Genomic DNA, 478 nt, shown 5'->3' with positions numbered 1-478 from the left:
AACTATTTTCTTTTTTTTTATTAAAAGGTCTCAAAATCGATAAACAACACGGTCTGGACGGAGTTGTGTGCGCATTGGGATAAGGAAGAGACGAAAGAAACTTCTTCCACCAACTCCACCAACCGCAGGAGCGACCGTAAAGGGAAGAGCGTCTTCAAGCATAACTTTAGTGCTCAATCTATTGCCACTCTGGGGGATCGCATGGTAAGTTCAACCGCTTTTTCTTCAATTATTTAAGTTTTGAAATTTTATTTTTTGTGCATTTCTTCTAATTTCTAATGTTTGTTTAATTTATGTTTTTTTCAAGGCGGAAGAAAATGATGGCGAGCCGGTTGATGATCTCGCCCTAATGAAGAGGACATATACCAACAAGAAGACCGGCCAGATTGATGACGGTCTTGTGAAAGAAGGGGTCAGCCTGGTCCAAACTCAGGTGCAAGACGAAGTGTCTCAGCTTCAAACCGAGGATGACGCTTCG

This window comes from Brassica oleracea, chromosome C5 (assembly GCF_000695525.1).
Source record: "Brassica oleracea var. oleracea cultivar TO1000 chromosome C5, BOL, whole genome shotgun sequence".
In the NCBI taxonomy this organism is placed as follows: domain Eukaryota; kingdom Viridiplantae; phylum Streptophyta; class Magnoliopsida; order Brassicales; family Brassicaceae; genus Brassica; species Brassica oleracea.
The sequence above is the reverse complement of the archived record's forward strand: the minus strand, read 5'-3'. Positions refer to the sequence as shown.